The sequence below is a fragment of the Strongylocentrotus purpuratus genome, unplaced genomic scaffold (genome assembly GCF_000002235.5).
Source record: "Strongylocentrotus purpuratus isolate Spur 01 unplaced genomic scaffold, Spur_5.0 spur5_scaffold_19, whole genome shotgun sequence".
NCBI classification, from domain to species: domain Eukaryota; kingdom Metazoa; phylum Echinodermata; class Echinoidea; order Camarodonta; family Strongylocentrotidae; genus Strongylocentrotus; species Strongylocentrotus purpuratus.
The window spans coordinates 20,961,725-20,975,330 of record NW_022145604.1 but is presented as its reverse complement, the minus strand read 5'-3'; positions in this window follow the sequence as shown (position 1 = coordinate 20,975,330).

Sequence of the window (13,606 nt, the reverse complement as noted above, 5' to 3'; positions counted from 1 at the left end):
GAGAGTTGGCTCTACATTTAATGTTGCTGTAAGAAAGGAGTAGCATATGATTGTCCGGGGGACAACAAGAAGAAACGTGGGAGTTTTTACTGAGATGACAAGACCTGTTCTCCAAGGGATCAATGGACTTGGGACAGACAAGCATATTCACACACAAGATAGAGATGGGTGATGCGCAACCTAGTTTACAGCAGCCATATTGTTTACCCCTAGCTAAGAGGGAGGAGGCTGTCAGAGCTATTGACGAGATGAAGTCACAAGGAGTGCAGTACGAAGTTTTTTTGGGACTAGTGAACTTCTGTGCATGGTTCATCCCAAACTTGGCAACGGTGGCAGAACCTCTTCATGTCCCTCATCGGGCGCCAGGTTAGTGTTCTTCCTGCTCATCAAGAGACTGAGGTTACCAGTCCTATGCCTGCTGACAGGAGACCAGAAGGATTTGCACAGGAAAGCATGAGCCACTTCAAGATCTCAAGCCCTGTGGATCTTACAGACTTCTGGAGTTCGGAGACTATGGGCGTAGGGCCAACATCCTGCCAGTGTAAACAAAGCGGTCTGAATAGACAGGAAGAGATTGAGGAGCAGTTGATCAGGAGATCATGCAAGAAGGTGGGAAATCAATGGCAAGTTTCCTATCCTTGGAAGAAAGACCCCAATCTTCTACCAGATAACAGGATACAGGCTGAGAAGATCTTGGTGACCATGGAAAAGAGCTGAAGTTTTCCATAAAGCTGACAGATGATGCGATGAACAGTTACAAGGGGCCAGTGCACTACATTTCCCACCATGCGGTGATAAGGCCAGAGAAGAAAATTACTCCAGTACGAATAGTGTTCAATTCATCTGCCACTTTTCAAGGTCTTATCAAATTCCAAGCGGGATATTCTGGCTGAGTTCGTCTTTCTTATGAGCAATCCATTTTGGGTTACTTTGATTTGAAGGGCCCCACACGTTACTGCAGATGCTAGTCCTGTGAGACTTGAAGCCATGTTAGTGCAGAAGCAAGATGACGAATACAGAATTATAGCCTAGTTGAGCAAAGGTATTCACAAACAGAGAGGGAGGCGTGGGGACAACACTTGGATGCTTCGACTTCAGCATTACCAATACAGAGTGGTGTACATAGCTGGGAAGACAAACATTGCAGACGCGCTATCTAGGTTGTTGGATGTGGATAGATTGAGAAGCTCGATGAAGAAGCAGAGTCATTTGTCAGATTTGTTGCCACACACTCAACCCCAGGGGCAATGAGGACAAGAGAGATAGAGGAAGAATCTGACATAGATCCAGAGTTGCCAGATGTGAGGGAACGAATCCAGAAGGGTGATTGGAATACATGTCCATACAAGGTGTATTCAGCCATCAGGGACGAGCTGTGCATCATTGGAAGATGTGTACTGAGAGAGAGTCGACTAGTAATTCCAAGTCAGGTGAGACCCATGTTAGCTTGTTCCATCTCCGCAACCACAATGCTGGGAGGAAGCTGTCCCTAAAATAGAACGATGTCTCCTTGAAACACTGCGATCACCCTGTCAACCTTGAAATCACGGAACCCTTTCATACAAACAGCATGTTCAAAAGGTGAATGGTAAAGTTGGGACAAGGAACAACCTCCTACACAAACTGGCAAACTCGTTTTGGGGTGCCAATTCCTCAACGCTGAGGTCAACTGCTCCTCAGAATCATAAATGACAAGAAGTTTAAGTGTTGGCATTGTGGATCAACAAAACATGTTCCACAATTTTGTCTGTTTCAGAAAGATAAATGCTTAAAATGCCAGGAAATTGGACATTAAAAGCCAGTGCAAAGCAGGATTTTTAAAAAAAACAAGACAAGCTTGGAAAAAGAAACCACAACAGTTGCATCATTAGGAGAATGAAGACGTACCACAGGTTCCACAAAAGGAAAATTATTCTGGCAATAATTTAAACCACATTGAAGGTGCTACGCTAATGAAGATTGCAATCCCGCCATACCAAGCTTCAGTATTGGTTAATGGTAGAAGTCTTCAGATGGAGGTAGACACAGGCATCCTCTGGACACTTATCTCAGCAAAGATATTCAATCTTTGTGGTGATCAGTCGGATTTAAATCTGTCAAATGCTATGTTGAAGACATACACTGAAAACAAGGTACCAATTATTGGACCAAGCTATTAGTCAGACACTACACTATTATCAAAACCTGTAGAAAATTGTATCAGTGTATCAGATCACCCTTTGGTATAGCCAGTGCTCTAGCATTGTACCAGACAACAATGGAGACACTTGTAGGAGATATTCCGATGTGCCGCCCTTACTGCGATGACATCATCTTCAGTGGGAAGACAGATGAGGATCATTTGTTCAATCTAGAAACTGTACTCAAACTTCTGCCGGACAAACGGTCTACAAAATGTGTTCTCCTTCAAGAAAGTGTATCTAGGTCACAAGATGGATAGGGATGGTATTAGCCCACTACCAGAGAAGCTTGAAGCCATTCAACAAGCACCACGCCAAGTGAAGCAGACGCAGTTGCAAGCGTATATTGGTCTTCTCGGATACTACAGGAGATTCATCCTGAATCTCGGTGTAAATATAGCGCCTCTTACAGAGTTGTTGAGAGCAGAATATGCATCTATGAAGAGCACAGTAAAGAAGAGAAGTCCTGATGAATCAGACCCAAAGTTCAAGTGGACTCAGAGACAGGAGGATTCTTTCCAGAAGTCAAAGAAGCTCTTACAACACCAGAGTGATCTTGTGAATATACTGCAATCTCAGATCTAGAAGTGGTGAAAGTCAAATGGGGGTTTCAATTTTAAACAACAAGTTTTCTTCATGGATAAACATTTCTAATTAACTAAAAGGGGGAGGAATGTTATGTATGACGTACCTCTGAATTAAGTTGATGCATGTTTTGACATAATATTGTATGTACATGTATATGCATATCCGCATTGCCCATTGTACAGCGTGCAGTTTCCATCGATTCCGTGATCGAATAAAGGCACACTACAACCATGTAGTTTCAAAGTTACAAATAAGTCTTTATTTGTCATCATCTCTGGGCTGAATGTTAACCTTGAATTCTAAGAAAACATAATACCTACACTCTGCTATGGATGTAAGCAGACAGGGCATATAAGGAAGGATTGTCCAAGTGAAGCAATGAATCGACAGTCGCCATTAAGCACTCCACAAATACAAGGCACAACATCCCAAGAGATGCTAGGGAATATTAGAAGCTTATGCGCTGGTCGGAGCAACGAGGTACCTAGCTTGGTGTCTTTATGTCCCAAGTGGGCAACAGGGATATCAGGAGTACAGACAGTCTGCATCTTGGACACTGGAGCGGAGGCCAGCTTAATTCCTGTATCCTACTATGAAGAACAGTTGAAGGAAGTTATTTGTCCTCTTGATGGTACTGGGGCTGGAATAAGAGGTGTCAGTATCAATGAGAGTATAGTACCAGTGATTGGGTATATTCACACCTTCCTTACCTTGATTTATGGTGATCAATGATGAGATGCATGCCAAGAAGAAGACCGACTATTCTGTTCCCCTTGGATGTAATGCACTCTGGCCAGTAGTTTTTAAGGATGGTGATGAAGACTGAAGACTTGTTGAGAAGACTCTCAATTTGGCACATGCAAACGAGAAGACTCCAACTCCAAACTCGCTCTTAACATCCAAAGAAAACAATGACCTTCAAGAAGTTTGAAGCCTACGGCGACAGTCACGGGCTGTTTCTTGACGGGTGTACGCCGGCCCAGGAGGCGCAACAGAGAGCACTGCTGCTGTATACTGCGGGCCCATGGTAAGAGAAACTTTCAAGACACTTCCGAATAACGGGGAGAGAAATGAGTATAAAAAGCTATATATGCCTTGAATGCTACTATGTTGTTGTACCTAATGCTATGTTCCAAAGACACTTGTTTAGTAAAACGAAGCAAGAAGACAGTCAAACGGTTGCCCAATTTCAAGTACCCAGAAGCATAAGCAGAAAGCTCAGCATCCTAAGTACACTACACCATATCGCGGAAGCAAGAATGTGCACTCCATTCACAGCACCAACGATATTGAGGCAGCAGCAGCAGTTCCACTACTTAATGACTCAATTGATGACCTGTCCTTCGATCAGATTATTGTGTCTAGTATCAGTGCTGTACAAAAGGATGACAGAGATGACTTAGCGATAGGGTATGTTGAGGTCAGACGTGATGAGCGAACATAGCGATACTTTGTTCGAAGGTTGACTCCGTTGCAGAAGGCTACACGCTTCCTCTTTGAATGTTTTGTGGAATGTATCCTGGTCATCTTACTAAAGATGGACTTCCTAACCCTTAATCGGTGCACAACTCAAGAGCACGGCTATTTGCATACAATGAAACTCCAGTTATGCACTATGGGTCGGTGAGATTTCCCTGTCGTTTTAACAATTCACCATGGCTCTATGCCACGTTTTACATTGTAGAATCCAAGGGACCAGCAATCATCGGACTTGATACAGGGTTGAAACTGAGACCTAGAGCTGGTGGGTGTTATTTTTAGAAACAGGTTCATTGAAACTAACATGCCACTTAGAAATGTCGAGACAGTAACGGATGACTCATCGACATCATCTTTGACATATTCCAGGGACATTGAGCACAGGAATTTCCTACACTCTTTGTGACAGGGCTCGTAAAAGCTTAAACTTCAAGCAACGCGTCAAGGTGAAAGCAGATCACGCTCCAGTTCAGCAAAAACTGAGAAGGCTACCATTGTCGGTGAAGGACAAAGTGTCGCGAGAGTTAGAAAGATTGGAGGAGCAAGGCGTGGTAGAGCAGATAGATTCAAGCGAATGGGTTTCCCACATTGTTGTCGCCCCGAAGAAATCAGGAGATGTGCGGTTATGTGTTGATTTGCGTGAAGTGAATAAATTCCCACTTCCAGATATTGGGGATTATCATCAGCTTGAATTGGACGTGGAGAGTCACGATCTCACAGCATTCATCACTCATGATGGGTTGTATTGCTTCAAACGCGTATGTTTCGGTTTCTCATCAGCGCCATCTACATTTCAGAAGATGATGAGCATTATCTTAGCTGGACTGCCAGGGGTACAGTGTTACCTAGATGATGTCATTGTGTATGGAAAGGACAAAGGTGAACATGACAAGCACCAACATGAGGTACTAGCAAATTAGCTGCAAACAGCAGGCTTACGTTTGAACCCTAAGAAGTGTCAGTTTCATTTGTCTCAACGCTCAAATGCTTAGGAGAGCGTGGAGGGAGAATCCCAAGAGGACTCGCCAAAGCAGGTTGTAAGAAGAAGTACAAGAATTAGGAAAGAACTGAGTTGCTTGAGAGATTATTGGAAATTCTGAGTTACATAATTCTTGTCAGGTGGCCAGGAAAATTAACTGAAAAGGGAGCTAGAGTTAGAATAGTTATGCTTTTCTGATCATTATGTCACATGAAAAGATGATTCAGAATAAGAAGTATGTTTAAACACGGATAATTTCATGCAAGTTCAAACAAATTTATTCATTCTGAAGTTGGTCATTACATTGCATATGTTTATACATGTCAGAGTGTATGTAATGTGAAACAGTTTTGAAACCTTTTGGGGGTACAGAGTGAACAATATAGAAATAGATTGTTTCATAACAGTTCATTGCAAGTAAGCATGTAGCAAAAGGTTTTGGAAGTTTTCATTTTTTTTTGTCACAGAAACCTGGGATTACATTACTGAAGATGGAAGTTGGAACCTACTAAAGCCAGAGCTGCGAATATAGATAGTAATGAGGAAACTGCGCATACTCACAGACCCCCTATTTTGCCTAAGCTACCAGTTTTTATGGAAGATAAAGATAGGTCAGATGCTTACCTTGGTCGTTTTGAAAGGTACGCTACTGCACAACAGTGGCCACAAAGTGTTTGGGCTATCAATTTAAGTGCACTGCTTTCACGTAAGGCATTAGATACATATTCTAGATTGTCAGATTTTGATGCACAGGATTACAAAGTGCTTTTTTTTTCTTTGTTGAAGTTGCAAAATTTCAAGTATAACAGTTTTACTATTAAAAACATTTGTTTGATCAATTTCAACAAGGAGAGAATGTTATGTTTAGAAACAGGTTCATTGAAACAAACATGTAATTGAAATTAAGATGCCACTTAGAAATGCAGTGCAGCTGTTTAGGCACAGCTCATTGTTATTCGAATTAGATGCATACACACAATTCAAGTGTATGCAAGGGTCTTCTGTTCACTACACAGATCGATGCATATGTAAAAGCACATGGATATTGAGTCTGGATTAAACTACCAAAGCAACCACACATGTTTCTGCAGGCTCCATTTTGTTTGTCTCTATAGTTTATACATTTATTTAGCTTAATAGTTATTACTTTCCAACCCACAACATGACAGTGGGCAAGTTCAAGTAAATCAGTTATCATTTGAGAGTGAAAGACAGAAGAATTTGGAATGCTACAGATGTGGTAACAAAGGACATTTTGGGAAAAATGCATCATGTCCAGCCAAAGGAAAGACCTGTAGAAAATGTGGAGGCTAAAACCACTTTGTGACGAAGTGCAAGAGTAAAGCCAGGACGAGCACAAGTGAGGTGAAAGGAAAGCTCAGAGATGGCAAAAAGTATAAGATTTGAATTCGCCAAGTACCGTAGAAGGTGAACCTGGAAATGATGCAGTTGATAGTGATGATGATAACAGCTGTGGGCGTGATCAGAGACAGAGGTACTATCCATTTGCGGTGAATGATGCTGGTCATGAGAAAGTTCCAATAATCATTGGAGGCATCACAGTCCAAGTCATAATAGATTCAGGGAGTGATTGCAATGTCATTGACAGCTGAAGAAGGACAAAATAACCTGCAGATCTACTAGATGAAGGAGCTTTACCCATAGATTACCTTTGACGGCCAAGCCTGTACGAAGGACCCCATTCTGACTGAGGAAGAAGGTTGAGATGAAAATTGCAGAATTAATTGATCTCGACATCATCGAGCCTGTTGAACGCTCCACGCCATGGGTAAGACCAGTAGTAATTGTTCCAAAGCGGAATGATGAAATTAGAATGTGTATTGATATGCGGAGAGTGAATGAAGCAATCGTAAGAGAACGCCACCCCATTCCCACTATTGAGGAAGTCCTACAGGAGTTGTCGATTAGCAAGGTCTTTTCGAAAATAGACCTGAAGTGGGGGTACCACCAACTGGAGTTACATCCGGAGTCTAGAGAGGTGACAACCTTTGTCACTCATTGTGGGTTGTTTCGCTTTAAGAGACTTTTGTTCGGAATCAATGCTGCTCCAGAGATTTATCAATATGAGATACACAGGGTGATGGCTGGTATAGAAGGAACTGCAAACATATCAGATGACATCATTGTGCATGCATCGACCCAGAAAGAGCATGACAAGAAGTTGAAGCAGGTGCTTGGCAGACTGCGGGAAGCATGACTTACTGCAAATGCAGAAAAGTGTAGGTTTGGTGTCTCTGAGTTGGACTTCATGGGGCATAGACTGACTAGCGAGGGACTCAACCCAGGATTGGCCAAGGTGAAAGCAATTGCAGAGGCCCGTGAACCCCAGAATGCAACTGAGATGAGAAGTTTCTTGGGGCTAGTCAACTACTGCGCAAAGTTCATTCTGAACTTTGCTACATTGGCAGATCCACTGAGAAAGCTGACCAGAAAGGACACGCCATTTTAATTTGGTCATGAACAAGGACAATCGTTTAAGGCGCTGAAGGGAAGCTTAATGAGTGCAGAAACCTTGGGTTATTATGATGGAAATGCACCAACAAAGGTCATAGCGGACACCAGTCCAGTTGGCTTAGGAGCAGTGCTGGTGCAGGTGCATGCTGATGGCCCGAGGTTAGTAGCGTATGCCAGCCGCTCGTTAAGTAGCGTTGAAAGGAGATACTCCCAGACGGAGAAAGAAGCCCTTGGACTTGTGTGGGCTAGTGAGAGATTCCATGCGTACCTGTATGGAATAGAGTTTGATTTAGTGACTGATCACAAACCGCTTGAAGTCATTTATTCGCCTGTACCAAGGACCCCATTTGGACTGAGGAAGAAGGTTGAGATGAAAATTGCAGAATTAATTGATCTCGACATCATCAAACCGTTAAATTAATTGTTCCAAAGCGGAATGTGAATTTAGACCGTGTATTAATATGCAGAGAGTGAATGAAGCAATCGTCAGCAATGATGAAAACTGGAGACTTGTTGAGAAGACTCTACATTTGGCACATGGAAACGAGAAGACTCCAACTCCAAACTCACTCTTAACATCCAAAGAAAACAATGGCCTTCCTCCACTGACGGTCCATCCAGTGGAATGTCAGATGAATGATGCACCCTCCTTCAAGAAGAATATCTTGATAGGGCCAGACAACCAGGACAACATTGTTAATTCTCTAGTACGGAAAGGATTGGATATCTATGACACATGCATGAGGAATGCCACTAGATCATTGTGCAGGAGAAAGATGGGGTGATTGAAGTGAATGTGATGAAGGTAATGGTTGAACCAGGTGCTTATGTAGCTTTGGATTTGGATTGAGAAAGAGTTCTGGTGCTCTATGGAGATTCCAGCATTTGAATAGAGGAAGCTGGTACTATTGTTTGTTTTCATAGCGACAAGTAGTTGTTAACAGTCCTACAGTCCTACAGTAGTTGGAGGTTTGTCTTCTTTGTATCAAACTTTATACAGATTGGCTCAAGTGGGAAATAAAAGTCCACTCACAACTTTGTGTTGTGTCAGTGTTTCTGGTAGTGCCTTCTTCCTGACACTACCCCCCTTTCTCGAATACCAGACTACTACAATCTGATAAAGAGCTTTAAACAGACGGCCTTGATAATGATCAAATATATGCAGACTTGGAAGGGAAGACTATCAATGGAGGGACGGTTCTCCTCAACCGTTGTTCCCACACATCAAAGACCAGATATGTGTTTTATTGATTTTCGGAAAAAGGAAATACTTGTATTTGAACTGACAATCCCATTCAAAACGAACATACAACAGGCCCACCAAAGAAAAAAGGACAGGTACACCGGACTGATACATGATATATCAGAAGCCAGCTGGACTCCCAAATTACTGTGTATAGAGAGATAGGTTCCCCTGGTCTGATATACTCCAGATATCAAGAAGAGACTGAGAGATACATTGAAAAAATGTAAATACAAAGTATTAAAGTGTAGTATCCTGAGATACTTCCTTGTTGATTTGACTATGGAAAGACACCATACCATAGAAAAAGAATTAAATGAGCACATGCAAACCTACAGATTTGAGTGAGTACTGAGCATTAATGTAATCAAAGATCAGGAGGGTGTTTGTCATGGAGGCGACGAGACTAGCTATTTTGAGCTGAGGACCTTTTTTCCACAAATCCCACCCAATCCAGCTATAAACTACAAAAGAGAAACTGCAATAGAATAAGTAAGAATCAGAAGATGGTAAATGACAATAGAGAGCCGTATTTGTTACGTGGAAATCGCAAATTGGTAAGCGAAAATTCATCTCAAAAAACGAAACGTGGTTGCACATCGGACACCGTACACAAATATGGCGGAACCGGATCATGTTACTAGCAAAGCGTTTGCTGACTTCCCCAAAACGATAATAGACAAGCTAAATGGTATATGTGATAATATCCTAAGCATTAGAAAGGATATTACCAATATTCACTCAACGTTAGCGGATCTCGAAGCGGCACCGAAGGATACATCAGCCCGTCTTACTAAACTAGAAGATGAAACTCTTCCATCAGTTGGAAAGAAAAGAAAGGAGGCTGAATTGAAATTAAGAGAAGCTATTCTAGCTTTAGAGATCCATGCATGATACGAAACAAAACTTGCTGTTCTATGGTATGGAAAAGGATAGGGATGAAAATGTGGCAGGAAAAGTGGAAGAATGTATTCAGAAGTTGGGTTTCACAGAGAAGCATAGATTCAGGCTCGAGCAATATGCTTACAATTTGAGGAAAACGCAGAATAAATCAACCAGGATAAAATTAGTGGGTGTTCATCTGTGACTGGAATGCCGAGAAAATAACTGGGAAAACATGCAAGAGGAAGAGGCAAAAGCATAAATCTTTGAGACACTGTTATTGGATTGGAAACATTTAAACATCCAGTGCAGTTGATTTATATTCAGAATACAAGCTTGATAAACACAATATGAAAACAAATACCACGGCTTGTTTCTATATTTGTGCCATAGACCGTATAGTAAGCCCACACCTGCGCTCTGCATGGTTTTTTTTGGCATTCAGACTGTTTTGGTATGAAATTGTAGTTTTTCATATTATTAAGGAAATTCAATCGTTGTAAAGGTATTTATTTTGAGACCGATTTTTCCCATTACTTTTGTAAGCTCAAACAGTTAAAGTCGTATTTTCTTTGGATTTTTCATTCTGAAGATACCGTAGCAATTTCTTTCACGGTGGTTTTAGTACGGCATGTTCAGTTGTCACTCACTTTCATTTCAACACGTTGACAGGAAGGAATTGTCAGCTCGTCATCATTTGCTCGTTTTCAGCATGTTAATTTGTGTCCCGCCACAGAAGTAAGTTCTTTGGATTAATGATATAATTATGTAAATAATGTGTTGATAATGTGATTATGTGAAACAAGAAGGAAAAGGAAAGTTATAAACAAAAGTCAAAGTTCTTGGTAAATAATGTACACATGAAAATAGGTTGAAGTTAGGAGCACAATTTTTGTGTAAAGGAATTTAAGGTAATGTGTCAGTGAGTGAGTTGTTAGTGATTTAGTTAAAGATATGAAGGTGATTTGTAAATTGGTTTTTGATAACAAGCAATATTGTCTGCTACACTCAAACACTTAGGCAATTTAGAGGATATGGGTTTTTCATTAATCAGGCATTTGTAGATTCTTTTCTATGTATATATATAAGGAAAACATAAATAAGAACCAGGTCACAAAAAGAATTGTACATTTCAAACCATTTATTAAGAACATGTCAGACTCAGAGTATGAACAAGATAACTCAAAATATGTTATTTTTGTGCATTATCTTTACAGATTGAATAAATACCTACACCAGTAGAAACTATACATTCTAACGGGCACATCTCGGCTTGTTCACTGATCCAACCATAATTCAATTTCTTACGAAACTCCGGGATTGGAATCAGACGGACAAGATGGCTGAAACTGCAGGCGAGCTGAAAGCTAAGAGGAGAACGGCAAAAGGGAAGCTCACAAGGGGTATGAACCAACTACAGGCCCTTTTGAACACTGAAAGATCCATCAAGGAGGTAGATGAGAGCTATCACGAATTCCGCAAACTGTATGAAAATGTGGAGGCAAAGCATGATGCCTATTCTGAGGTTCTCGATGACAACGCGTATGAAGCAGAGCAGGCGTGGATGGAGGAGTGCATGAATAGCTTCATGCAGATGAAGTTGAAGGTTGTGGACTATGTAGGCAATAGTACCGGCGTGGATGACACGGTTGACACCACAAGAGAGGCTGAAAGCCCAAGGTCAGAAGTGAGAAACACAACAGCATGTCACGTACAGATAGAGAAGCCAAAGTTGCCACGATTCTCAGGAGACATCAGAGAGTACCAGACCTTCAAATCGGACTTTAAACATCTTATTGAGTCCAGATACGCGGAGAGGGACTGTATAACCATTCTGCGTACTAGTTTACAAGGCAAAGCACTTGAAGTGATTCAAGGCATAGGAACAGACTACAACGCAGCTTCGGAGCAACTAGATGTCATCTACGGTGATCAGAGGAATGTCGCAGATGCTGTTATCTACGACATCACGAAGTTCAAGAACTTGAAAGACGGAGATGATAAAGGGTTCATTGAACTAGCAGGGTTAGTGAGGAGGAGTTACAACACTCTGAAGGAAATCAACGAGGAGGACATAAACAATTCTCACATGGTGTCATTGATAGAGCGAAAGCTTACGAATGAAGATCGTAAAATCTGGTTACGTCAACAGAAGTCGCCAACTTTGAAGTGCTTAATGGAATGGTTGAGCCAGGAGTTGCAAACTCGTATCAGGGCGACTGCATCGATTCGAGAAGGAAGGTCAGATAGCAAGCCAAGGCAGGGTGCCTTCATACACCATCTGACACAGGAGGACAAACGAAATGAAGGTCGCAAACCAGACTTTAAGTGTTGGCTCTGCAAATCAAATGATCATTGGGTCGATAAGTGTCAGAAGGTCGTTAAGATGAGCCAGCAGGAGAGGTATGAGTTGATGAAGGAAAACAGGGCAAAACAGACAATTTGAATCAGGTGAAAGAGTCATGGTATTTAAGAACCATAGAGGTGGGAAGGAACGTTATGTTCTAGGAGTGATTGTGAAGAGGCTAGGTTTTTATTCATACCTTGTGAGGATTGGAGGAAGACTATGTCAGTGCCATGTTGATCATTTTTTGAAGGACAGCGTGTGTAAAGCACACTACCATCGACTACACCACAGCTGGGAGAGAGCTACCGCTGACAGTGCAACTTCTAGTTATGACAAAACATTCGCCCGACTCGACAAGCACTTCAGCCCGGCAGTGAATGTTGTGGCGGAAAGGCACAAATTCCGCCAATGTGCACAAAGACTGAATGAGTTATTGGATGACTACATTAGTGCATTACGTGAACTAGCATTGAATTGTGAATTTGGCAACTACCCAGACGAGTTCAAAAGAGATCAGTTGGTGGAAAAAACTACTTCGGACCGCAACCGGGAAAGGCTGCTAATTGAGCCAGCCTTAACTTTGCAAACTGCTCTTACTATCGCTAGACAAATTGAGTCTGCAATTAGAGATGCTCGGGTGATTGATGCTTCTGCTCATGAGTCTGTCAATGCAGTAGTGATTGATTCTCGATCTGCAAAACATGTTATCACTGGGTTGATCTGCAAAACAGGTGATCATTAGGTTGACCAATGTAAGAGGTTAATTTCATAACCAGGGTATGAGAGACTGAAGATAGTGAAAGAAAACTACGCCTGCTTCAGTTGCCTGAAAAAGGCAGGTCGTGTTCACCCAATGTCGACATGCCAGAGAAGACGACAGTGCTCAGAAAAAAGTAATGAAGAAAGGTGCAGGTATTTCCACCATCCTTTACTGCACACAGATGATAAGAATTAAAGTCAGGGTGGAAACTGAACTCGCACTGGTCAAGTGGATGTCGCAGTGGTTGGCATGGAAGGAGCTTCGCTGCCAGTAATAACAGTGGAAATTGTTAGCAAGGGAAAGAGTAAGAGAGGAAATTGTTTAATAGATTCAGGGGCACAGATTAGCCTGATAAGACAGCAGGTAGCAGCAGAGCTACAGCTGAGAGGTACTCCTACTATCATAATTGTGATGAAGTTTGGAGGATCACAAGAAGTCCTGCAGACGCAGAAGTACAGAGTGCAAATCAGAAATATAGGAGGAGATGGTAAGCCTATTATCATAGCCGCCATCGGAATTCCTCTCATCAGCGAGGATGCAGTCGAAGTCGATATGATGTCGACTTGATGATATGGCAAGGAAGTTCAGACTAAAGAAACATGATCTTCAAAGAAAAAGTGGACCAACTGACATCCTGGTACGCGTAAATTATGCTAGGATGAACAGTGGATAA